Source organism: Carcharodon carcharias, chromosome 11, assembly GCF_017639515.1.
Source record: "Carcharodon carcharias isolate sCarCar2 chromosome 11, sCarCar2.pri, whole genome shotgun sequence".
NCBI classification, from domain to species: domain Eukaryota; kingdom Metazoa; phylum Chordata; class Chondrichthyes; order Lamniformes; family Lamnidae; genus Carcharodon; species Carcharodon carcharias.
In genome coordinates this window covers 123,088,501-123,113,534 of record NC_054477.1, presented here as the reverse complement: position 1 = coordinate 123,113,534, position 25,034 = coordinate 123,088,501, and the positions used below count along the sequence as shown (strand labels likewise).

The 25,034-nt window shown below is 55.3% G+C and overlaps 1 protein-coding gene across 1 annotated transcript in view; it reads right to left on the bottom strand.

Moving 5' to 3' along the window:
- Positions 1-3,203: 3,203 nt before the first annotated feature.
- The window catches only part of LOC121284012 (nectin-3-like), a 213,541-nt gene continuing 191,710 nt past the window's right edge, over positions 3,204-25,034 (bottom strand). The window contains exon 9 of the mRNA XM_041198925.1: positions 3,204-3,579. The gene's annotated coding sequence lies outside the window, so the exon portion shown is untranslated. The remainder of the gene's footprint in view (positions 3,580-25,034) is intronic.

Genomic DNA, 25,034 nt, shown 5'->3' with positions numbered 1-25,034 from the left:
TGCGGTCATGTCGGGATGCTCGCCTGACGTCATCGTGCGTCATTTTACACGTGGATGTGCAGGGTCCGCCCCCGCACGCCAACAGGAAAATTCTGCCCCAGGTTTTAGAAGCGGTTTGGGTAGAGATGAGGATTAATAAAGGCAAGAAGTCACTTGTGGGAGTGGTGTACAGGCCCCCTTAACAGTAATCACATGGTAAGATGAGGTATCGAAGAAGAAATAGTGCGATCTTGTCAAAAAGATACTGTGATCATCATGGGGGATTTTAGTCTACATATAGACTGGAAAAATCAGATGGGCAAAGGTAGTGTAGATGACAAATTCAAGAATGTTTTTGGGATAATTTCTTAGATCAGCATGTGCTGGAGCCAACCAGGGATCGGGCTATACTAGATCTAGTATTGTGCAACTAGATAAGATTAATTAATAACCTCATAGAGAAAGTAACCCTGGGTAGCAATGATCATAATATGATTGAATTTTACATTCAGTTTGAGGGAAAGAAAAGTGAGTGTAAGTCTAGTAATTTATACTTTAAGGGCAATTATGGGGGCAAACAAGTAGAGCTAGTGAAAGTGAACTGGCAATTTAGGTGAAGGGATAGGTCAAGAGATGCAGTGGCAGACATTTAAGGGGATATTTCAGAATACACACCAGAAAGAAAACTTCCAAGGGCAGGACCCACCATCCATGGTTAATTAAAAAAGTTAAAGATAGTATCAAACTTAAAGAAAAAGCATATAATTGTGCAAAGATGAGTGGCAGGTCAGAAGATTGGACAGAATTTTTTAAAAAAGCAAAGAATGACTAAAAGATTAATATGCAGGGAAAAATTACGGTACAAGAGAAAGCTTGCTAAAAACACAAAGATAGATAGTAAGAGATGCTATAGATATTTAAAAAAGAAAAGTCAACAAAGTGAACATTGGTCAGATAGAAACTGAGTCTAAGGAGATGGCAGATGAATTGAATCTATATTTTGCATTGGTCTTCACCTATTGAGGGTACAAGTAACATCCCAGAAATAACTGTAAATGGCTAGTGAGATAGCTGATGCATTGGTTTTAATTTTCCAAAATTCCCTAGATTTGGAGGGTTCCATTAGATTGGAAAATAATTAATGTAACTCCCTTATTCAAAAAAGTGAGCGAGACAGAATGCAAGAATCTATAGGCCAGTTAGCTTAATCTCTGTCATAGGGAAAATGTTAGAAGCTATTATTAAATTCATTAGAAAAATTCAAGGTAATCAGACAGAGACAATAGTTTTGTGAAAGGGAAATCATCTTTAACCAATTTATTGATGATCTTTGAAGAAGTAACATGTGCTATTGATAAAGGGGAACCGGTACGATACTTAGATTTCCAGAAGGCATTTGACAAGGTGCCACATCAAAGGTTACTGCGGAAAATATAAACTCTTAGTTTAGGGGGTAACATATTTAGATGCTAACAGGAAACAGAGAGTAGGAATAAATGGGTAATTTTTTTGGCTGGCAGGATCAGTGCTGGGGCCTCAAATCTTCACAATTTATATTAATGATTTGGATGAAGGGACAAATGATATGGTTGCTAAATTTGCTGATGACACAAAGATAGGTAGGAAAGTAAGTTGTGAAGAGGACATAAGGAGGCTACAAAGGATATAGATAGGTTAGGTGAGTGGGCAAAGATCTGGCAAATGGAGCATACCGTGGGAAAATGTGAGATTGTCCATTTTGGTATGACGAATAAAAAAGAGGCATATCACCTAAAAGGTGAGGGATTTCAAAGCTCTAAGATGCAGAGGGATCTGGGTGTCCTAGTACATATATCGCAAAAGGTTGGTATCCAGGTGCAGCAAGTAACTAGCAAAGCTAATAGAATGTGCCAGTGTGATGCTAGATTTAAAGGGTACGGCCCAAAGAATGGCGGCATATCATATCGAACAGCATGTCGCAGCCGCTGTTCAAGATACAGACCATACCCAACCAGCCCATGTTTAAAAAACTCAGAACAAAGTTAGATGTGATTCTGCAATTGGACAATATTTGCTAAATAGTCCTCAGTGTGCCAAGAATTACACTAACAACCATTAAGGTTGTCAGTTGGGCTCGCGGTGTGGTGCATTTATGTGTACTGGAAGCTACATATATTAATATACAGGGCTCTGTTCTTTGCAGACAGAAAGAACATGGACACACAATGCACCTATTTCAGCTAAACAAAATAAATGACAGCCATTCGTTGACTCATCCTTAGGGTAATGCCTTGACCAATCAGGGTCAAGCCGCCCAATTTAAATTTCAATTAATGCTTGACAGTTAACTGTCAGCCATCATCACTGGTGCATTCTCCATGGCAATGCCTTTACAAATCAGAGTCCACTTGCCAACCAATGAGCGCTCTCTTCACAAACAGTATAAATCATTGTTTTCCCTTATATGTTGGTATTCTTGCGAAGTGTCCTGATGAGTGCAATATGAAAAGCTTAGCCATGTCTCCTTTTTCAGCAATAATAATGTTATTGTTTAATGCAAGTGCAATTGAATACAAAATGGTCATAACTGGAGTACTGTGTATAGTATTGTCTTCCTTATTTAAAGAAAGATTACAAATGTGTTGGAAGCAGTTCAGAGAAGGTTTACCAGGCTAATGTCTGGAATGGGTATGTTGTCTTACAAGAAAAGGCTTGGCAGGCTAGGCTTGTATTGGCTGTAGTTTAGAAGAGTAAGAGGTTATTTGATTGAAACATGTAAGATCCTGAGGGAACTTGACAGTCGATGTGGAGAGATATTTCCCCTTGTGGGTGAATCCAGAACTAAGGGTCACTGTTTAAAAATAAGGATTTGCCCATTTAAGGCAGAGATGAGGAGAATTTTTTTCTCTCAGAGGGTTGTGTCTTTGAAACTTTTTCCGCCGAAGGTGGCGTAAGCAAAGTCTTTGAATATTTTAAAGGCAGGGCAGATAGCTTCTTGATAAGCAAGAGGGTGAGAGGTTATTGAGGGTAGGTAGGAATGTGGAGTTGAGGTTAAAATTAGATCAGCCATGATCGTATTGAATGGAGGAACAGGCTCGAAGGGCCAAGTGGCCTACTCCTGCTCTTAATGCATATGTTCATAGAAACTTTCACTGTTTGTTGTTACAATCCAGTTCGGGGCCATTAACATTTCAAGACAAATTGGAACAGCTTGTGATTTAACAAATAGGAAACAGGATTTCATGTTTTTAAAAAAACAAACTTTATATCAGACAAGTAAACAAAACAAATTAACAAAATACCAATATAAAATTAGCAACAATCTAACTGTGGAGCAGAGATTGTGGTGTAATGGTCATATCACTGGACTTGAGATCCAGGCTAATGTTTTGGGAGCATGGGTACAAGTCCTACAATGGCAGCTGGTAGAATTTAAATTACATTAATAAACCCAGCATATGAAGTTCCAGGAATGCTGACAATTCCAACTATCCTTGTTTGCTACCATTTGTTTCAATATTATCCTACATGACTTGTTTTTCATTCTGATAACTGTTCTTGTTTGCTCTGCATTCAATTTGATTGAAGAGCAGCTTCAGCTTCCTCCATTTCTACTTCCACCTGTGGGTAAATAGAAATACAGATCATTCATGATTCAGTGGAGTGGTGTAACAGGCTCGAGGGGCTGAATGGTCTATTCTTGATGGTGCATTGTATACTAAGGGGAGAATTTGCGGGTCGGCGAGCAGGAGCGGGACCTGCTCGCTGAGGTGTAAAATGACGCAGGGTGATGCCGGGCGTGCGTCCCGACGTCACCACGCGTCATTTAGATTTTCAGCTCGGTGGGTGTGCAGCTGACTCGGCTGCACGCCCACTGAACTGTCAAACGCCTGTTAAGGCCATTAATTAACTAATTAACACTATTGAGAATGCTGCCCATCCAACCTTAAGGCAGGCGGGCAGGTGATGAGCCCAGGCGGCCTTCGCATTTGTCATGGAATCTCATCCACGGGCGGGATGAGGTTTCATGAAGGGTTTATAAATTAAATACAGTTTGTCATTAAAGTTCATTGCGATGTCCCAGCTCATGTGACACTGTCACATGAGGGGACATGTCTTAAATTTTTTTTTCTCTTTATTAAATATTTAAAACTTAAAACTTATCTCCCTGAAGCACCTCTCCCCACTCAGGGAACTGCTCCCACCCCCACACAGGGAGCGCTAAGCCTTAATTGGCCCACCCACGTAAAATGGCGGCACCGATCCGATCAGGGGCAAAATTCTCTCCTAAGTCTCAGTCAGGAGCTAGTAGCCCAGCACAGTCAAGAACTGGAGTAGAGGTTGCTGAGCAGTAGGGTCCTGAACATTGTCAGTTGGAATAGAGAATTCTAGAAGAGCCTTGTATTCCCAACTACAATATTTTGATAACTAATAAATGAAAATGTTCAAATTAAATCACACAATTTTGTTTCATGTAACAAAGATGTAATTTTTTGTTTGTTTGCAGCAGTGTTCTGTACATTATTCTTCAATTTGTGGTGACTGTGCCTTGAGAAAAGTCCTACGCTGGTTTAGAGAGTCCAGCCCAGTCCTGCGCTGGTATGGAGATTACAGCTCAGTCCTGCGCTGGTATGGAGATTAAAGCTCAGTCCTGTGCTGGTATGGAGAGTCCAGCCCAGTCCTGCGCTGGTACGGAGAGTCCAGCCCAGTCTTATGCTAGTATAAACAGTCCAGGCCAGTCCTGTGCAAGTATAGAGAGTCCAGCCCAGTCCTGCGCTGGTATAGAGAGTCCAGCCCAGCCCTGCGCTGGTATAGAGAGTCCAACCCAGTCCTGCGCTGGTATAGAGTGTCCAGCCCAGTCCTGCGCTGGTATAGAGAGTCCAGCCCAGTCCTGCGCTGGTATAGAGAGACCAGCCCAGTCTTGTGCTGGTATAGAGAGTCCAGCACAGTCCTGCACTGGAATGGAGAGTCCAGCCGAGTCATGTGTTGGTATAGAGAGTCCAGCCCAGTCATGCGTTGGTAGGGAGAGTCCAGCCCAGTCCTGCGCTGGTATGGAGAGTCTAGCTCATTTCTGTGCTGGTATAGAGAGTCCAGCCCAGTCTTGCACTGGTATAGAGAGTCCAGCCCAGTCTTGCGCTGGTATAGAGAGTCCAGCCCAGTCCTGCGCTGGTATAGAGAGTCCAGCCCAGTGCTGCGCTGGTATAGAGAGTCCAGCCCAGTCCTGCGCTGGTATAGAGAGTCCAGCCCAGTCCTGTGCTGGTATAAAGAGTCCAGCCCAGTCCTGCACTGGAACGGAGAGTCCAGCCGAGTCATGCGTTGGTATGGAGAGTCCAGCCCAGTCATGCGTTGGTAGGGAGAGTCCAGCCCTGTCCTGCGCTGGTATGGAGAGTCCAGCTCATTTCCGTGCTGGTATAGAGAGTCCAGCCCAGTCCTGCACTGGTATAGAGAGTCCAGCCCAGTCCTGTGCTGGTATAGAAAGTCCAGCCCAGTCCTGCGCTGGTATAGAGAGTCCAGCCCAGTCCTGCGTTGGTATAGAGAGCCCAGCCCAGTCCTGCACTGGTATAGAAAGTCCAGCCCAGTCCTGCGCTGGTATAGAAAGTCCAGCCCAGTCCTGCACTGGTATAGAGAGTCCAGCCCAGTCCTGCGCTGGTACAGAAAGTCCAGCCCAGTCCTGCGCTGGTATAGAGAGTCCAGCCCAGTCATGCGTTGGAATGGAGAGTCCAGCCCAGTCCTGCGCTCGTATAGAGATTCCAGCCCAGTCCTGTGCTGGTATAGAGAGTCCAGACCAGTCCTGTGCTGGTATAGAGTGTCCAGCCCAGTCCTGCGCTGGTATAGAGAGTCCAGCCCAGTCCTGCGCAGGTATAGAGAGTCCAGCCCAGTCCTGTGCTGGTAGAGAGAGTCCAGCCCAGTCGTGTGCTGGAATAGAGAGTCCAGCCCAGTCCTGCGCTCGTATAGAGATTCCAGCCCAGTCATGCGTTGGTATGGAGAGTCCAGCCCAGTCATGCGTTGTTATGCAGAGTCCAGCCCAGTCCTGTGCTGGTATAGATAGTGCAGCCCAGTCATGCTTTGGTATGGAGAGTCCAGCCCAGTCGTGTGCTGGTATAGGGAGTCCAGCCCAGTCGTGTGCTGGAATAGAGAGTCCAGCACAGTCCAGCGCTCGTATAGAGATTCCAGCCCAGTCATGCGTTGGTATGGAGAGTCCAGCCCAGTCTTTTGCTGGTATAGAGAGTCCAGCCCAGTCATGCGTTGTTATGCAGAGTCCAGCCCAGTCCTGTGCTGGTATAAATAGTGCAGCCCAATCATGCTTTGGTATGGAGAGTCCAGCCCAGTCCTGTGCTGGTATAGGGAGTCCAGCCCAGTCCTGTGCTGGTATAGGGAGTCCAGCCCAGTCCTGTGCTGGTATAGGGAGTCCAGCCCAGTTCTGTACAGGTATAGCGAATCCAGCCGAATCCTGTCCTGGTGTCAAGAGTCCAGCCCAGTAATGTGTTGGTATGGAGTATCCAGCCCAATCCTACGCTGGTATGGAGTGTGCGGCCCAGTCCTGCGCTGGTATGGAGAGTCCGGCCCAGTCGTGCGCTGGTGCGGACAGTGCGGCCCAGTCGCGCGCTGGTGCGGACAGAGCGGCACAGTCGCGCGCTGGTATGGAGAATCCGGCCCAGTCCTGTGTTGGTATGGAGAGTCCAGCCCAGTCCTGTGCTGGTATAGAGAGTCCAGCCCAGTCCTGCGCTCGTATAGAGATTCCAGCCCACTCCTGTGCTGGTATAGAGAGTCCAGCCCAATCCTGCGCTGGTATAGAGAGTCCAGCCAAGTCCTGTGCTGGTAGGGAGAGTCCAGCCCAGTCATGCGTTGGTTTAGAGAGTCCAGCCCAGTCCTGTGCTGGTATAGAGAGTCCAGCCCAGTCATGCGTTGGTATGGAGGGTCCAGCCCAGTCCTGCGCTGGTATAGAGAGTCCAGCCCAGTCCTGTGCTGGTATGGAGGGTCCAGCCCAGTCCTGCGCTGGCATACAGAGTCCAGCCCAGTCCTGTGCTGGTATACAGAGTCCAGCCCAGTCCTGCGCTGGTATACAGAGTCCAGCCCAGTCCTGCGCTGGCATACAGAGTCCAGCCCAGTCCTGCGCTGGCATACAGAGTCCAGCCCAATCCTACGCTGGTATGGAGTGTGCAGCCCAGTCCTGCGCTGGTATGGAGTGAGCAGCCCAGTCCTGCACTGGTGTGGAGTGTGCAGGCCAGTCCTGCACTGGAGTGGAGTGTGTAGGCCAGTCCTGCGCTGGTATGGAGTGCGCAGGCCAGTCCTGCGCTGGTGTGGAGTGTGCAGCCCAGTCCTGCGCTGGTGTGGAGTGTGCAGCCCAGTCCTGCGCTGGTGTGGAGTGCGCAGCCCAGTCCTGCGCTGGTGTGGAGTGCGCAGCACAGCCATGCGCTGGTGTGGAGTGTGAAGCCCAGTCCTGCGCTGGTATGGAGTGCGCAGCCCAGTCCTGCGCTGGTATGGAGTGCGCAGCCCAGTCCTGCGCTGGTATGGAGTGCGCAGCCCAGTCCTGCGCTAGTATGGATTGCGCAGCCCAGTCCTGCGCTGGTATGGAGTGCGCAGCCCAGCCCTGCGCTGGTGTGGAGTGTGCAGCACAGCCCTGCGCTGGTATGGAGAGTGCAGCCCTGTCCTGTGCTGGTATGGAGTGTACAGCCCAGTCCTGCGCTGGTATGAGTGTCCAGCCCAGTAATATGGGAGGAATGGAGAGTCCAGCTCAGTCCTGCGCTTGTATGGAGAGTCCAGCCCAGTCCTGCTCTGGTATAGAGAGCCCAGCAGTCCTGCGCTGGTATAAAAAGTCCAGCCCAGTAATGCGCTGGTATAGAGAGCCAAGCCCAGTACTGCGTTGGTATGGAGAGTCCAGTCCTGTCCTGCGCTGGTATGGAGAGTGCAGCCCAGTCCTTTGCTGGTATAGAGAGACCAGCCCAGTCATGCGTTGGTATGGAGGGTCCAGCCCAGTCCTGTGCTGGTATAGGGAGTCCAGCCCAGTCGTTTATAGGTATAGAGAATCCAGCGGAATCCTGTCCTGGTGTCGAGAGTCCAGACCAGTCATGCGTTGGTATGGAGAGTCCATCCCAGTCCTGCACTGGTATGGAGTGACCAGTCCAGTCCTGCACTGGAATGTTGTGACCAGCCCAGTCTTGCACTGCTATGGAGTGACCAGCCCAGTCCTGCACTGCTATGGAGTGACCAGCCCAGTCCTGCACTGCTATGGAGTGACCAGCCCAGTCCTGCACTGCTATGGAGTGACCAGCCCAGTCCTGCACTGGTATGGAGAGACCAATCCCAGTCCTGCACTGGTATGGAGTGACCAGCCCAGTCCTGCACTGGTATGGATTGACCAGCCCAGTCCTGCACTGGTATGGAGTGACCAGCCCAGTCCTGCACTGGTATGGAGTGAGCAGCCCAGTCCTGCACTGGTATGGAGTGACCAGCCCAGTGCTGCACTGGTATGGAGTGACCAGCCCAGTCCTGCACTGGTATGGAGATTGCAGCCCAATCATGCACTGGTATGGTGAGTGCAGCCCAGTCCTGCGCTGGAATGGAGAGTGCAGCCCTGACCTGCGCTGGTATGGAGAGTGCAGCCCTGTCCTGCGCTGGTATGGAGAGTGCAGCCCTGTCCTGCGCTGGTATGGAGAGTGCAGCCCTGTCATGCACTGGTATGCAGAGTGCAGCCCTGTCCTGCGCTGGTATGGAGAGTGCAGCCCTGTCCTGCGCTGATATGGAGAGTGCAGCCCTGTCCTGTGCTGATATGGAGAGTGCAGCCCTGTCCTGTGCTGGTATGGAGAGCCCAGCCCAGTCCTGTGCTGGTATGGAGAGCCCAGCCCAGTCCAGTGCTCGTATAGAGAGTCCAGCCAAGTTCTGCGCTGGTATAAAGAGTCCAGCCCAGGCCTTTGCTGGTATGGAGGGTCCAGCCCAGTCCTGTGCTGGTATGGAGAGTCCAGCCCAGTCCTGTGCAGGTATGGAGAGTCCAGCCCAGTCCTGTGCAGGATAGGGAGTCCAACCCAGTCCTGGGCTGGTATAGGGAGTCCAGCCCAGTCCTGTGCAGGTATAGGGAGTCCAACCCAGTCCTGGGCTGGTATAGGGAGTCCAGCCGAATCCTGTCCTGGTGTCGAGAGTCCAGCCCAGTAATGTGTTGATATGGAGTATCCAGCCCAATCCTACGCTGGTATGGAGTGTGCGGCCCAGTCCTGCGCTGGTATGGAGAGTCCGGCCCACTCGTGCGCCGCTGCGGACAGCGCGGCCCAGTCGCGCGCTGGTGCGGACAGAGCGGCCCAGTCACGCGCTGGTATGGAGAATCCGGCCCAGTCCTGTGTTGGTATGGAGAGTCCAGCCCAGTCCTTTGCTGGTATAGAGAGTCCAGCCCAGTCCTGCGCTCGCATAGAGATTCCAGCCCACTCCTGTGCTGGTATAGAGAGTCCAGCCCAATCCTGCGCTGGTATAGAGAGTCCAGCCAAGTCCTGTGCTGGTAGGGAGAGTCCAGCCTAGTCATGCGTTGGTTTAGAGAGTCCAGCCCAGTCCTGTGCTGGTATAGAGAGTCCAGCCCAGTCATGCGTTGGTATGGAGGGTCCAGCCCAGTCCTGCGCCGGTATAGAGAGTCCAGCCCAGTCCTGCGCTGGCATTCAGAGTCCAGCCCAGTCCTGTGCTGGTATACAGAGTCGAGCCCAGTCATGCGCTGGTATGGAGTGTGCAGCCCAGTCCTGCGCTGGTATGGAGTGAGCAGCCCAGTCCTGCACTGGTGTGGAGTGTGCAGGCCAGTCCTGCACTGGTGTGGAGTGTGCAGGCCAGTCCTGCGCTGGTAAGGAGTGTGCAGGCCAGTCCTGCGCTGGTGTGGAGTGTGCAGCCCAGTCCTGCGCTGGTGTGGAGTGTGCAGCCCAGTCCTGCGCTGGTGTGGAGTGCGCAGCCCAGTCCTGCTCTGGTGTGGAGTGCGCAGCACAGCCATGCGCTGGTATGGAGTGTGCAGCCCAGTCCTGCGCTGGTATGGAGTGCGCAGCCCAGTCCTGCGCTGGTATGGACTGCGCAGCCCAGTCCTGCGCTGGTATGGAGTGCGCAGCCTAGTCCTGCGCTAGTATGGAGTGCGCAGCCCAGTCCTGCACTGGTATGGAGTGCGCAGCCCAGCCCTGCGCTGGTGTGGAGTGTGCAGCACAGCCCTGCGCTGGTATGGAGAGTGCAGCCCAGTCCTGCTCTGGTATAGAGAGCCCAGCAGTCCTGCGCTGGTATAAAAAGTCCAGCCCAGTAATGCGCTGGTATAGAGAGCCAAGCCCAGTACTGCGTTGGTATGGAGAGTCCAGTCCTGTCCTGCGCTGGTATGGAGAGTGCAGCCCAGTCCTTTGCTGGTATAGAGAGACCAGCCCATTCATGCGTTGGTATGGAGGGTCCAGCCCAGTCCTGTGCTGGTATAGGGAGTCCAGCCCAGTCGTTTATAGGTATAGAGAATCCAGCGGAATCCTGTCCTGGTGTCGAGAGTCCAGACCAGTCATGCGTTGGTATGGAGAGTCCATCCCAGTCCTGCACTGGTATGGAGAGACCAATCCCAGTCCTGCATTGGTATGGAGTGACCAGTCCAGTCCTGCACTGGAATGTTGTGACCAACCCAGTCTTGCACTGCTATGGAGTGACCAGCCCAGTCCTGCACTGCTATGGAGTGACCAGCCCAGTCCTGCACTGCTATGGAGTGACCAGCCCAGTCCTGCACTGCTATGGAGTGACCAGCCCAGTCCTGCACTGGTATGAAGAGACCAATCCCAGTCCTGCACTGGTATGGAGTGACCAGCCCAGTCCTGCACTGGTATGGATTGACCAGCCCAGTCCTGCACTGGTATGGAGTGACCAGCCCAGTCCTGCACTGGTATGGAGTGAGCAGCCCAGTCCTGCACTGGTATGGAGTGACCAGCCCAGTCCTGCACTGGTATGGAGTGACCAGCCCAATCATGCACTGGTATGGTGAGTGCAGCCCAGTCCTGCGCTGGAATGGAGAGTGCAGCCCTGACCTGCGCTGGTATGGAGAGTGCAGCCCTATCCTGCGCTGGTATGGAGAGAGCAGCCCTGTCCTGCGCTGGTATGGAGAGTGCAGCCCTGTCCTGCGCTGATATGGAGAGTGCAGCCCTGACCTGCGCTGGTATGGAGAGTGCAGCCCTGTCCTGTGCTGGTATGGAGAGCCCAGCCCAGTCCTGTGCTGGTATGGAGAGTCCAGCCCAGTCCTGTCTTGCTATGGAGACTCCAGCCCAGTCCTGTGCAGGTATTGGGAATCCAGACGAATCCTGTTCTGGTGTCAAGAGTCCAGCTCAGTCCTGTGCTGGTATAGAGAGTCCAGCCCAGTCTCGTGCTGGTATAGAGAGTCCAGCCCAGTCCTGTGCTGGTATAGAGAGTCCAGCCCAGTCCTGTGCTGGTATAGAGAGTCCAGCCAAGTCCTGTGCTGGTATAGAGAGTCCAGCCCAGTCCTGTGCTGGTATAGAGAGTCCAGCCCAGTCCTGTGCTGGTATAGAGAGTCCAGCCCAGTCCTGTGCTGGTATAGAGAGTCCAGCTCAGTCCTGCGCTGGTATAAAGAGTCCAGCCCAGTCCTGCGCTGGTATAGAGAGTCCAGCCCAGTCCTGTGCTGGTATAGGGAGTCCAGCCCAGTCTAGTGCTGGTATAGGGAGTCCAGCCCAGTCCTGTGCTGGTATAGGGAGTCCAGCCCAGTCCTGTGCTGGTATAGGGAGTCCAGCCCAGTCCTGTGCTGGTATAGAGAGTACAGCCCAGTCCTGTGCTGGTATAGGGAGTCCAGCCCAGTCCTGCACTGGTATAAATAGTCCAGTCCAGTCATGCACTGGTATGGAGTGACCAGCCCAGTCCGGCACTGGTATGGAGTGACCAGCCCAGTCCAGCACTGGTATGGAGTGAGCAGCCCAGTCCTGCACTGGTATCGAGATTGCAGCCCAATCATGCACTGGTATTGAGAGTGCAGCCCAGTCCTGCGCTGGTATGGAGAGTCCAGGCCAGTCCTGCGCTGGTATGGAGAGTGCAGTCCTGTAATGCGCTGGTATGGAGAGTGCAGCCCTGTCCTGCGTTGGTATTGAGAGTGCAGCCCTGTCCTGCGCTGGTATGGAGAGTGCAGCTCAGTCCTGCGCTGGCATGGAGAGTCCAGACTAGTCCTTTGCTGGTATGGAGAGTCCAGCCCAGTCCTGTGCTGGTATGGAGAGTCCAGCCCAGTCCTTTGCTTGTATGGAGAGTCCAGCCCAGTCCTGTGCTGGTATGGAGAGTCCAGCCCTGTCCTGTGCTGGTATGGAGAGCCCAGCCCAGTCCTGTGCTGGTATGGAGAGTCCAGCCCAGTCCTGTCTTGCTATGGAGACTCCAGCCCAGTCCTGTGCAGGTATTGGGAATCCAGACGAATCCTGTTCTGGTGTCAAGAGTCCAGGCTGGTATAGCGAGTCAGCCCAGTCTCGTGCTGGTATAGCGAGTCCAGCCCAGTCTCGTGCTGGTATAGAGAGTCCAGCCCAGTCCTGTGCTGGTATAGAGAGTCCAGCCAAGTCCTGTGCTGGTATAGAGAGTCCAGCCCAGTCCTGTGCTGGTATAGAGAGTCCAGCCCAGTCCTGTGCTGGTATAGAGAGTCCAGCCCAGTCCTGTGCTGGTATAGAGAGTCCAGCTCAGTCCTGCGCTGGTATAAAGAGTCCAGCCCAGTCCTGCGCTGGTATAGAGAGTCCAGCCCAGTCCTGTGCTGGTATAGGGAGTCCAGCCCAGTCTAGTGCTGGTATAGGGAGTCCAGCCCAGTCCTGTGCTGGTATAGGGAGTCCAGCCCAGTCCTGTGCTGGTATAGGGAGTCCAGCCCAGTCCTGTGCTGGTATAGAGAGTACAGCCCAGTCCTGTGCTGGTATAGGGAGTCCAGCCCAGTCCTGCACTGGTATAAATAGTCCAGTCCAGTCATGCACTGGTATGGAGTGACCAGCCCAGTCTGGCACTGGTATGGAGTGACCAGCCCAGTCCAGCACTGGTATGGAGTGAGCAGCCCAGTCCTGCACTGGTATCGAGATTGCAGCCCAATCATGCACTGGTATTGAGAGTGCAGCCCAGTCCTGCGCTGGTATGGAGAGTCCAGGCCAGTCCTGCGCTGGTATGGAGAGTGCAGTCCTGTAATGCGCTGGTATGGAGAGTGCAGCCCTGTCCTGCGTTGGTATTGAGAGTGCAGCCCTGTCCTGCGCTGGTATGGAGAGTGCAGCTCAGTCCTGCGCTGCGATGGAGAGTCCAGACTAGTCCTTTGCTGGTATGGAGAGTCCAGCCCAGTCCTGTGCTGGTATGGAGAGTCCAGCCCAGTCCTTTGCTTGTATGGAGAGTCCAGCCCAGCCCAGTCCTTTGCTGGTATGGAGAGTCCAGCCCAGTCCTGTGCTGGTATGGAGAGTCCAGCCCAGTCCTGTGCTGGTATGGAGAGTCCAGCCCAGTCCTTTGCTGGTATGGAGAGTCCGGCCCAGTCCTGTGCTGGTATAGGGAGTCCAGCCCAGTCCTGTGCTGCTATAGGGAATCCAGCCCAGTCCTGTGCTGGTATAGGGAGTCCAGCCCAGTCCTGTGCTGGTATAGGGAGTCCAGCCCAGTCCTGTGCTGCTATAGGGAGTCCAGCCCAGTCCTGCACTGGTATAAATAGTCCAGTCCAGTCATGCACTGGTATGGAGAGTCCAGCCCAGTCCTGCACTAGTATGGAGTGAGCAGCCCAGTCCTGCACTGATATGGAGTGAGCTGCCCAGTCCTGCAATGGTATGGAGTGACCAGCCCAGTCGTGCACTGGTATGGAGTGACCAGCCCAGTCGTGCACTGGTATGGAGTGACCAGCCCAGTGCTGCACTGGTATGGAGTGACCAGCCCAGTCCTGCACTGGTATGGAGTGACAAGCCCAGTCCTGCACTGGTATGGAGTGTGCAGTCCAGTCCTGCACTGGTATGGAGTGCGCAGCCCAGTCCTGCGCTGGTGTGGAGTGCGCAACACAGCCATGCGCTGGTATGGAGTGTGCAGCCCAGTCCTGCGCTGGTATGGAGTGCGCAGCCCAGTCCTGCGCTGGTATGGAGTGCGCAGCCCAGTCCTGCGCTGGTATGGAGTGCGCAGCCCAGTCCTGCGCTAGTATGGAGTGTGCAGCCCAGTCCTGCGCTGGTATGGAGAGTGCAGCCCAGTCCTGCGCTGGTGTGGAGTGTGCAGCCCAGTCCTGCACTGGTGTGGAGTGCGCAGCCCAGTCCTGCGCTGGTGTGGAGTGCGCAACACAGCCATGCGCTGGTATGGAGTGTGCAGCCCAGTCCTGCGCTGGTATGGAGTGCGCAGCCCAGTCCTGCGCTGGTATGGAGTGCGCAGCCCAGTCCTGCGCTGGTATGGAGTGCGCAGCCCAGTCCTGCGCTAGTATGGAGTGTGCAGCCCAGTCCTGCGCTGGTATGGAGTGCGCAGCACAGCCCTGCGCTGGTGTGGAGTGTGCAGCACAGCCCTGCGCTGGTGTGGAGTGTGCAGCCCTGTCCTGTGCTGGTATGGAGTGTACAGCCCAGTCCTGCGCTGGTATGAGAGTCCAGCCCAGTAATACGGGAGGAATGGAGAGTCCAGCTCAGTCCTGCGCTTGTATGGAGAGTCCAGCCCAGTCCTGCTCTGGTATAGAAAGCCCAGCAGTCCTGCGCTGGTATAAAAAGTCCAGCCCAGTAATGCGCTGGTATAGAGAGCCAAGCCCAGTACTGCGTTGGTATGGAGAGTCCAGTCCTGTCCTGCGCTGGTATGGAGAGTGCAGCCCAGTCCTTTGCTGGTATAGAGAGTCCAGCCCAGTCATGCGTTGGTATGGAGGGTCCAGCCCAGTCCTGTGCTGGTATAGGGAGTCCAGCCCAGTCGTTTATAGGTATAGAGAATCCAGCGGAATCCTGTCCTGGTGTCGAGAGTCCAGACCAGTCATGCGTTGGTATGGAGAGTCCATCCCAGTCCTGCACTGGAATGGAGAGCGCAGCCCTGACCTGCGCTGGCATGGAGAGTGCAGCCCTGTCATGCGCTGGTATGGAGAGTGCAGCCCTGTCCTGCGCTGGTATGGAGCGTGCAGTCCTGTCCTGCGCTGGTATGGAGAGTGCAGCACTGTCCTGTGCTGGTATGGAGAGTGCAGCCCTGTCCTGCGCTGGTATGCAGAGTGCAGCCCTGTCCTGCGCTGGTATGGAGAGTGCAGCCCTGTCCTGCGCTGGTATGGAGAGTGCAGCCCTGTCCTGCGCTGGTATGGAGAGTGCAGCCCTGTGCTGCGCTGGTATGGAGAGTGCAGCCCTGCCCTGCGTTAGTACTGAGAGTGCAGCCCTGTCCTGCGCTGGTATGGAGAGTGCAGCTCAGTCCTGCGCTGGCATGGAGAGTCCAGACTAGTAATGCGCTGGTATAGACAGTCCAGACCAGTCATGCATTGGTATGGAGAGTCCAGCCCAGTCCTGTGCTGCTATAGAGAGTCCAGCCCAGTACTGTGCTGGTATGGAGAGTCCAGCTCAGTACTGTGCTGGTATGGAGGGTCCAACCGAGTCCTGTGCTGGTATAGAGAGTCCAGCCCAGTCATAATTTGGTAAGGAGAATCCAGCCCAGTCCTGTGTTGGTATGGAGAGTCCAAACGAGTCCTGTGCTGGTATAGAGAGTCCAGCCCAGTCATGCATTGGTATGGAGGGTCCATCCCAGTCCTGTGCTGGTATGGAGAGTCCAGCCCAGTCCTGTGCTGGTATGGAGATTCCAGCCCAGTCCTGTGCTGGTATGGAGAGTCCAGCCCAGTCCTGTGCTGGTATGGAGAGTCCAGCTCAGTCATGTGCTGGTATGGAGAGTCCAGCCCAGTCCTGTGCTGGTATGGAGAGTCCAGCCCAGTCCTGCACTGGTATGGAGTGACCAGCCCAGTGCTGCACTGGTATGGAGTGACCAGCCCAGTCCTGCGCTGGTATGGAGAGTGCAGCCCAGTCCTGCGCTGGTGTGGAGTGTGCAGCCCAGTCCTGCACTGGTGTGGAGTGCGCAGCCCAGTCCTGCGCTGGTGTGGAGTGCGCAACACAGCCATGCGCTGGTATGGAGTGTGCAGCCCAGTCCTGCGCTGGTATGGAGTGCGCAGCCCAGTCCTGCGCTGGTATGGAGTGCGCAGCCCAGTCCTGCGCTGGTATGGAGTGCGCAGCCCAGTCCTGCGCTAGTATGGAGTGTGCAGCCCAGTCCTGCGCTGGTATGGAGTGCGCAGCACAGCCCTGCGCTGGTGTGGAGTGTGCAGCACAGCCCTGCGCTGGTGTGGAGTGTGCAGCCCTGTCCTGTGCTGGTATGGAGTGTACAGCCCAGTCCTGCGCTGGTATGAGAGTCCAGCCCAGTAATACGGGAGGAATGGAGAGTCCAGCTCAGTCCTGCGCTTGTATGGAGAGTCCAGCCCAGTCCTGCTCTGGTATAGAAAGCCCAGCAGTCCTGCGCTGGTATAAAAAGTCCAGCCCAGTAATGCGCTGGTATAGAGAGCCAAGCCCAGTACTGCGTTGGTATGGAGAGTCCAGTCCTGTCCTGCGCTGGTATGGAGAGTGCAGCCCAGTCCTTTGCTGGTATAGAGAGTCCAGCCCAGTCATGCGTTGGTATGGAGGGTCCAGCCCAGTCCTGTGCTGGTATAGGGAGTCCAGCCCAGTCGTTTATAGGTATAGAGAATCCAGCGGAATCCTGTCCTGGTGTCGAGAGTCCAGACCAGTCATGCGTTGGTATGGAGAGTCCATCCCAGTCCTGCACTGGAATGGAGAGCGCAGCCCTGACCTGCGCTGGTATGGAGAGTGCAGCCCTGTCATGCGCTGGTATGGAGAGTGCAGCCCTGTCCTGCGCTGGTATGGAGCGTGCAGTCCTGTCCTGCGCTGGTATGGAGAGTGCAGCCCTGTCCTGCGCTGGTATGCAGAGTGCAGCCCTGTCCTGCGCTGGTATGGAGAGTGCAGCCCTGTCCTGCGCTGGTATGGAGAGTGCAGCCCTGTCCTGCGCTGGTATGGAGAGTGCAGCCCTGTCCTGTGCTGGTATGGAGGGTCCAGCCCAGTCCTGTGCTGGTATGGAGAGTCCAGCCCAGTCCTGTGCAGGTATAGGGAGTCCAACCCAGTCCTGGGCTGGTACAGGGAGTCCAGCCCAGACCTGTGCAGGTATAGGGAGTCCAGCCCAGTCCTGTGCAGGTATAGGGAGTCCAACCCAGTCCTGGGCTGGTATAGGGAGTCCAGCCCAGTCCTGTCCTGCTATGGAGACTCCAGCCCAGTCCTGTGCAGGTATAGGGAGTCCAACCCAGTCCTGGGCTGGTATAGGGAGTCCAGCCCAGTCCTGCGCTGGTATAGACAGTCCAGCCAAGTCATGCATTGGTATGGAGAGTCCAGCCCAGTCCTTTGCTGGTATAGAGAGTCCAGCCCAGTCATGCGTTGGTATGGAGGGTCCAGCCCAGTCCTGTACTGGTATAGATAGTCAAGCCCAGTCATGTGCTGGTATGGAGAGTCCAGCCCAGTCCTGTGCTCGTATAGGGAGCCCAGCCCAGTCCTGTACCGGTATTGGGAATCCAGACGAATCCTGTCCTGGTGTCAAGAGTCCAGCTCAGTCCTGTGCTGGTATAGAGAGTCCAGCCCAGTCCTGTGCTGGTATAAAGAGTCCAGCCCAGTCCTGTGCTGGTATAGAGAGTCCAGCTCAGTCCTGCGCTGGTATAAAGAGTCCAGCCCAGTCCTGCGCTGGTATAGAGAGTCCAGTCCAGTCCTGTGCTGGTATAGAGAGTCCAGCCCAGGCCTGTGCTGGTATGGAGAGATCAGCCCAGTCCTGTGCTGGTATAGGGAGTCCAGCCCAGTCTAGTGCTGGTATACCGAGTCCAGCCCAGTCTAGTGCTGGTATAGGGAGTCCAGCCCAGTCCTGTGCTGGTATAGGGAGTCCAGCCCAGTCCTGTGCTGGTATAGGGAGTCCAGCCCAGTCCTGTGCTGGTATAGGGAGTCCAGCCCAGTCCTGTGCTGGTATAGGGAGTCCAGCCCAGTCCTGTGCTGGTATAGGGAGTCCAGCCCAGTCCTGTGCTGGTATAGGGAGTCCAGCCCAGTCCTGCACTGGTATAAATGGTCCAGTCCAGTCATGCACTGGTATGGAGTGACCAGCCCAGTCCGGCACTGGTATGGTGTGACCAGCCCAGTCCGGCACTGGTATGGAGTGAGCAGCCCAGTCCTGCACTGGTACGGAGATTGCAGCCCAATCATGCACTGGTATGGAGAGTGCAGCCCAGTCCTGCGCTGGTATGGAGAGTCCAGGCCAGTCCTGCGCTGGTATGGAGAGTGCAGCCCTGTAATGCGCTGGTATGGAGAGTGCAGCCCTGTCCTGCGCTGGTATGGAGAGTGCAGTTCAGTCCTGCGCTGGCATGGAGAGTCCAGACTAGTCCTTTGCTGGTATAGAGAGTCCAGCCCAGTCCTTTGCTGGTATGGAGAGTCCAGCTCAGTCATGTGCTGGTAGGGAGAGTCCAGCCCAGTCCTTTGCGGGTATGGAGAGTCCGGCCCAGTCCTGTGCTGGTATGGAGAGTCCAGCCCAGTCCTGTGCTGGTATAGGGAATCCAGCCCAGTCCTGTGCCGGTATAGGGAGTCCAGCCCAGTCCTGTGCTGGTATAGGGAGTCCAGCCCAGTCCTGCGCTGGTATAGGGAGTCCAGTCCAGTCGTGCACTGGTATGGAGTGACAAGCCCAGTCGTGCACTGGTATGGAGTGACCAGCCCAGTGCTGCACTGGTATGGAGTGACCAGCCCAGTCCTGCACTGGCATGGAGTGACAAGCGCAGTCCTGCACTGGTATGGAGTGACCAGCCCAGTCCTGCACTGGTATGGAGTGACAAGCCCAGTCCTGCACTGGTATGGAGTGACCAGCCCAGTCCTGCACTGGTATGGAGTGACAAGCCCAGTCCTGCACTGGTATGGAGTGACAACCCCAGTCCTGCACTGGTATGGAGTGACAAGCCCAGTCCTGCACTGGTATGGAGTGACCAGCCCAGTCCTGCACTGGTATGGAGTGAGTAGCCCAGTCCTGCACTGGTACGGAGATTGCAGCCCAATCAAGCACTGGTATGGAGAGTGCAGCCCAGTCCTGTGCTGGTATGGAGAGTGCAGCCCTGTCCTGCGCTGGTATGGAGAGTGCAGCCCTGTCCTGCGCTGGTATGGAGAGTGCAGCCCTGTCCTGCGCTGGTATGGAGAGTGCAGCCCTGTCCTGCGCTGGTATGGAGAGTGCAGCCCTGTGCTGCGCTGGTATGGAGAGTGCAGCCCTGCCCTGCGTTAGTACTGAGAGTGCAGCCCTGTCCTGCGCTGGTATGGAGAGTGCAGCTCAGTCCTGCGCTGGCATGGAGAGTCCAGACTAGTAATGCGCTGGTATAGACAGTCCAGACCAGTCATGCATTGGTATGGAGAGTCCAGCCCAGTCCTGTGCTGCTATAGAGAGTCCAGCCCAGTACTGTGCTGGTATGGAGAGTCCAGCTCAGTACTGTGCTGGTATGGAGGGTCCAACCGAGTCCTGTGCTGGTATAGAGAGTCCAGCCCAGTCATAATTTGGTAAGGAGAATCCAGCCCAGTCCTGTGTTGGTATGGAGAGTCCAAACGAGTCCTGTGCTGGTATAGAGAGTCCAGCCCAGTCATGCATTGGTATGGAGGGTCCATCCCAGTCCTGTGCTGGTATGGAGAGTCCAGCCCAGTCCTGTGCTGGTATGGAGATTCCAGCCCAGTCCTGTGCTGGTATGGAGAGTCCAGCCCAGTCCTGTGCTGGTATGGAGAGTCCAGCTCAGTCATGTGCTGGTATGGAGAGTCCAGCCCAGTCCTGTGCTGGTATGGAGAGTCCAGCCCAGTCCTGCACTGGTATGGAGTGACCAGCCCAGTGCTGCACTGGTATGGAGTGACCAGCCCAGTCCTGCGCTGGTATGGAGAGTGCAGCCCAGTCCTGCGCTGGTGTGGAGTGTGCAGCCCAGTCCTGCACTGGTGTGGAGTGCGCAGCCCAGTCCTGCGCTGGTGTGGAGTGCGCAACACAGCCATGCGCTGGTATGGAGTGTGCAGCCCAGTCCTGCGCTGGTATGGAGTGCGCAGCCCAGTCCTGCGCTGGTATGGAGTGCGCAGCCCAGTCCTGCGCTGGTATGGAGTGCGCAGCCCAGTCCTGCGCTGGTATGGAGTGCGCAGCCCAGTCCTGCGCTAGTATGGAGTGTGCAGCCCAGTCCTGCGCTGGTATGGAGTGCGCAGCACAGCCCTGCGCTGGTGTGGAGTGTGCAGCACAGCCCTGCGCTGGTGTGGAGTGTGCAGCCCTGTCCTGTGCTGGTATGGAGTGTACAGCCCAGTCCTGCGCTGGTATGAGAGTCCAGCCCAGTAATACGGGAGGAATGGAGAGTCCAGCTCAGTCCTGCGCTTGTATGGAGAGTCCAGCCCAGTCCTGCTCTGGTATAGAAAGCCCAGCAGTCCTGCGCTGGTATAAAAAGTCCAGCCCAGTAATGCGCTGGTATAGAGAGCCAAGCCCAGTACTGCGTTGGTATGGAGAGTCCAGTCCTGTCCTGCGCTGGTATGGAGAGTGCAGCCCAGTCCTTTGCTGGTATAGAGAGTCCAGCCCAGTCATGCGTTGGTATGGAGGGTCCAGCCCAGTCCTGTGCTGGTATAGGGAGTCCAGCCCAGTCGTTTATAGGTATAGAGAATCCAGCGGAATCCTGTCCTGGTGTCGAGAGTCCAGACCAGTCATGCGTTGGTATGGAGAGTCCATCCCAGTCCTGCACTGGAATGGAGAGCGCAGCCCTGACCTGCGCTGGTATGGAGAGTGCAGCCCTGTCATGCGCTGGTATGGAGAGTGCAGCCCTGTCCTGCGCTGGTATGGAGCGTGCAGTCCTGTCCTGCGCTGGTATGGAGAGTGCAGCCCTGTCCTGCGCTGGTATGCAGAGTGCAGCCCTGTCCTGCGCTGGTATGGAGAGTGCAGCCCTGTCCTGCGCTGGTATGGAGAGTGCAGCCCTGTCCTGCACTGGTATGGAGAGTGCAGCCCTGTCCTGTGCTGGTATGGAGGGTCCAGCCCAGTCCTGTGCTGGTATGGAGAGTCCAGCCCAGTCCTGTGCAGGTATAGGGAGTCCAACCCAGTCCTGGGCTGGTACAGGGAGTCCAGCCCAGACCTGTGCAGGTATAGGGAGTCCAGCCCAGTCCTGTGCAGGTATAGGGAGTCCAACCCAGTCCTGGGCTGGTATAGGGAGTCCAGCCCAGTCCTGTCCTGCTATGGAGACTCCAGCCCAGTCCTGTGCAGGTATAGGGAGTCCAACCCAGTCCTGGGCTGGTATAGGGAGTCCAGCCCAGTCCTGCGCTGGTATAGACAGTCCAGCCAAGTCATGCATTGGTATGGAGAGTCCAGCCCAGTCCTTTGCTGGTATAGAGAGTCCAGCCCAGTCATGCGTTGGTATGGAGGGTCCAGCCCAGTCCTGTACTGGTATAGATAGTCAAGCCCAGTCATGTGCTGGTATGGAGAGTCCAGCCCAGTCCTGTGCTCGTATAGGGAGCCCAGCCCAGTCCTGTACCGGTATTGGGAATCCAGACGAATCCTGTCCTGGTGTCAAGAGTCCAGCTCAGTCCTGTGCTGGTATAGAGAGTCCAGCCCAGTCCTGTGCTGGTATAAAGAGTCCAGCCCAGTCCTGTGCTGGTATAGAGAGTCCAGCTCAGTCCTGCGCTGGTATAAAGAGTCCAGCCCAGTCCTGCGCTGGTATAGAGAGTCCAGTCCAGTCCTGTGCTGGTATAGAGAGTCCAGCCCAGGCCTGTGCTGGTATGGAGAGACCAGCCCAGTCCTGTGCTGGTATAGGGAGTCCAGCCCAGTCTAGTGCTGGTATACCGAGTCCAGCCCAGTCTAGTGCTGGTATAGGGAGTCCAGCCCAGTCCTGTGCTGGTATAGGGAGTCCAGCCCAGTCCTGTGCTGGTATAGGGAGTCCAGCCCAGTCCTGTGCTGGTATAGGGAGTCCAGCCCAGTCCTGTGCTGGTATAGGGAGTCCAGCCCAGTCCTGTGCTGGTATAGGGAGTCCAGCCCAGTCCTGTGCTGGTATAGGGAGTCCAGCCCAGTCCTGTGCTGGTATAGGGAGTCCAGCCCAGTCCTGCACTGGTATAAATGGTCCAGTCCAGTCATGCACTGGTATGGAGTGACCAGCCCAGTCCGGCACTGGTATGGAGTGACCAGCCCAGTCCGGCACTGGTATGGAGTGAGCAGCCCAGTCCTGCACTGGTACGGAGATTGCAGCCCAATCATGCACTGGTATGGAGAGTGCAGCCCAGTCCTGCGCTGGTATGGAGAGTCCAGGCCAGTCCTGCGCTGGTATGGAGAGTGCAGCCCTGTAATGCGCTGGTATGGAGAGTGCAGCCCTGTCCTGCGCTGGTATGGAGAGTGCAGTTCAGTCCTGCGCTGGCATGGAGAGTCCAGACTAGTCCTTTGCTGGTATAGAGAGTCCAGCCCAGTCCTTTGCTGGTATGGAGAGTCCAGCTCAGTCATGTGCTGGTAGGGAGAGTCCAGCCCAGTCCTTTGCGGGTATGGAGAGTCCGGCCCAGTCCTGTGCTGGTATGGAGAGTCCAGCCCAGTCCTGTGCTGGTATAGGGAATCCAGCCCAGTCCTGTGCCGGTATAGGGAGTCCAGCCCAGTCCTGTGCTGGTATAGGGAGTCCAGCCCAGTCCTGCGCTGGTATAGGGAGTCCAGTCCAGTCGTGCACTGGTATGGAGTGACAAGCCCAGTCGTGCACTGGTATGGAGTGACCAGCCCAGTGCTGCACTGGTATGGAGTGACCAGCCCAGTCCTGCACTGGCATGGAGTGACAAGCGCAGTCCTGCACTGGTATGGAGTGACCAGCCCAGTCCTGCACTGGTATGGAGTGACAAGCCCAGTCCTGCACTGGTATGGAGTGACCAGCCCAGTCCTGCACTGGTATGGAGTGACAAGCCCAGTCCTGCACTGGTATGGAGTGACAACCCCAGTCCTGCACTGGTATGGAGTGACAAGCCCAGTCCTGCACTGGTATGGAGTGACCAGCCCAGTCCTGCACTGGTATGGAGTGAGTAGCCCAGTCCTGCACTGGTACGGAGATTGCAGCCCAATCAAGCACTGGTATGGAGAGTGCAGCCCAGTCCTGTGCTGGTATGGAGAGTGCAGCCCTGTCCTGCGCTGGTATGGAGAGTGCAGCCCTGTCCTGCGCTGGTATGGAGAGTGCAGCCCTGTCCTGCGCTGGTATGGAGAGTGCAGCCCTGTCCTGCGCTGGTATGGAGAGTGCAGCCCTGTCCTGCGCTGGTATGGAGAGTGCAGCCCTGCCCTGCGTTAGTACTGAGAGTGCAGCCCTGTCCTGCGCTGGTATGGAGAGTGCAGCTCAGTCCTGCGCTGGCATGGAGAGTCCAGACTAGTAATGCGCTGGTATAGACAGTCCAGACCAGTCATGCATTGGTATGGAGAGTCCAGCCCAGTCCTGTGCTGCTATAGAGAGTCCAGCCCAGTACTGTGCTGGTATGGAGAGTCCAGCCCAGTACTGTGCTGGTATGGAGGGTCCAACCGAGTCCTGTGCTGGTATAGAGAGTCCAGCCCAGTCATAATTTGGTAAGGAGAATCCAGCCCAGTCCTGTGTTGGTATGGAGAGTCCAAACCTGTCCTGCGCTGGTATGGAGAGTGCAGCCCTGTCATGCGCTGGTATGGAGAGTGCAGCCCTGTCCTGCACTGGTATGGAGAGTGCAGTCCTGTCCTGCGCTGGTATGGAGAGTGCAGCACTGTCCTGTGCTGGTATGGAGAGTGCAGCCCTGTCCTGCGCTGGTATGGAGAGCCCAGCCCAGTCCTGTGCTGGTATGGAGAGCCCAGACCAGTCCAGTGCTGGTATAGAGAGTCCAGCCAAGTTCTGCGCTGGTATAAAGAGTCCAGCCCAGTCCTGTGCTGGTATGGAGAGTCCAGCCCAGTCCTGTGCTAGTATGGAGAGTACAGCCCAGGCCTTTGCTGGTATGGAGAGTCCAGCCCAGTCCTGTGCTGGTATGGAGAGTCCAGCCCAGTCCTGTGCAGGTATAGGGAGTCCAACCCAGTCCTGTGCAGGTATAGGGAGTCCAGCCCAGTCCTGTGCAGGTATAGGGAGTCCAACCCAGTCCTGGGCTGGTATAGGGAGTCCAGCCCAGTCCTGGCCTGCTATGGAGACTCCAGCCCAGTCCTGTGCAGGTATAGGGAGTCCAACCCAGTCCTGGGCTGGTATAGAGAGTCCAGCCCAGTCCTGCGCTGGTATAGACAGTCCAGCCAAGTCATGCATTGGTATGGAGAGTCCAGCCCAGTCCTGTGCTGGTATAGGGAGTCCAGCCCAGGCCTGTGCTGGTATAAAGAGTCCAGCCCAGACCTGTGCTGGTATAAAGAGTCCAGCCCAGGCCTGTGCTGGTATAAAGAGTCCAGCCCAGACCTGTGCTGGTATAAAGAGTCCAGCCCAGTCCTGTGCTGGTGTAGGGAGTCCAGCCCAGTCTAGTGCTGGTATAGGGAGTCCAGCCCAGTCCTGTGCTGGTATAGGGAGTCCAGCCCAGTCCTGTGCTGGTACAGGGAGTCCAGCCCAGTCTTGTGCTGGTATAGGGAGTCCAGCCCAGTCCTGTGCTGGTATAGGGAGTCCAGCCCAGTCCTGCACTGGTATAAATAGTCCAGTCCAGTCATGCACTGGTATGGAGTGACCAGCCCAGTCCGGCACTGGTATGGAGTGACCAGCCCAGTCCTGCACTGGTACGGAGATTGCAGCCCAATCATGCACTGGTATGGAGAGTGCAGCCCAGTCCTGCGCTGGTATGGAGATTCCAGGCCAGTCCTGCGCTGGTATGGAGAGTGCAGCCCTGTAATGCGCTGGTATGGAGAGTGCAGCCCTGTCCTGCGTTGGTATTGAGAGTGCAGCCCTGTCCTGCGCTATATGGAGAGTGCAGCTCAGTCCTGCGCTGGCATGGAGAGTCCAGACTAGTCCTTTGCTGGTATAGAGAGTCCAGCCCAGTCCTTTGCTGGTATGGAGAGTCCAGCTCAGTCATGTGCTGGTATGGAGAGTCCAGCCCAGTCCTTTGCTGGTATGGAAAGTCCAGCCCAGTCCTTTGCTGGTATGGAGAGTCCAGCCCAGTCCTGTGCTGGTATAGGGAATCCAGCCCAGTCGTGTGCTGGTA